The sequence below is a fragment of the Colobus angolensis genome, unplaced genomic scaffold (genome assembly GCF_000951035.1).
Source record: "Colobus angolensis palliatus isolate OR3802 unplaced genomic scaffold, Cang.pa_1.0 Scaffold106, whole genome shotgun sequence".
Lineage (NCBI taxonomy): Eukaryota > Metazoa > Chordata > Mammalia > Primates > Cercopithecidae > Colobus > Colobus angolensis.
Genome location: NW_012111586.1, coordinates 313,339 through 313,621, shown reverse-complemented (window position 1 = coordinate 313,621; position 283 = coordinate 313,339).

Sequence of the window (283 nt, the reverse complement as noted above, 5' to 3'; positions counted from 1 at the left end):
CAGCCGGAGCGGGAGGGGCCGGGGCGGCGGCCCAGTGCGGCTCGGAGGGTTTCCGAGCTGACCGGCCAGCGATGCGCAGTGGGCGGCGGATGCGTCTCTTTGGCGATCCCGAGCGCTCGGGGGCTGGTTACACAGGCGGACGCCTGCTGAGCCCCAGACAGGGAGGGCCTCGGGGACGTCCCAAAGGAGATTCTGGGGCTTGGGGAAGGTCACACGGCTAGGTCCCCAATTGGACCCTAAAGCCATGGAAGAAGAGGGATTTCTCTGCCGAAATCCTAGCCTG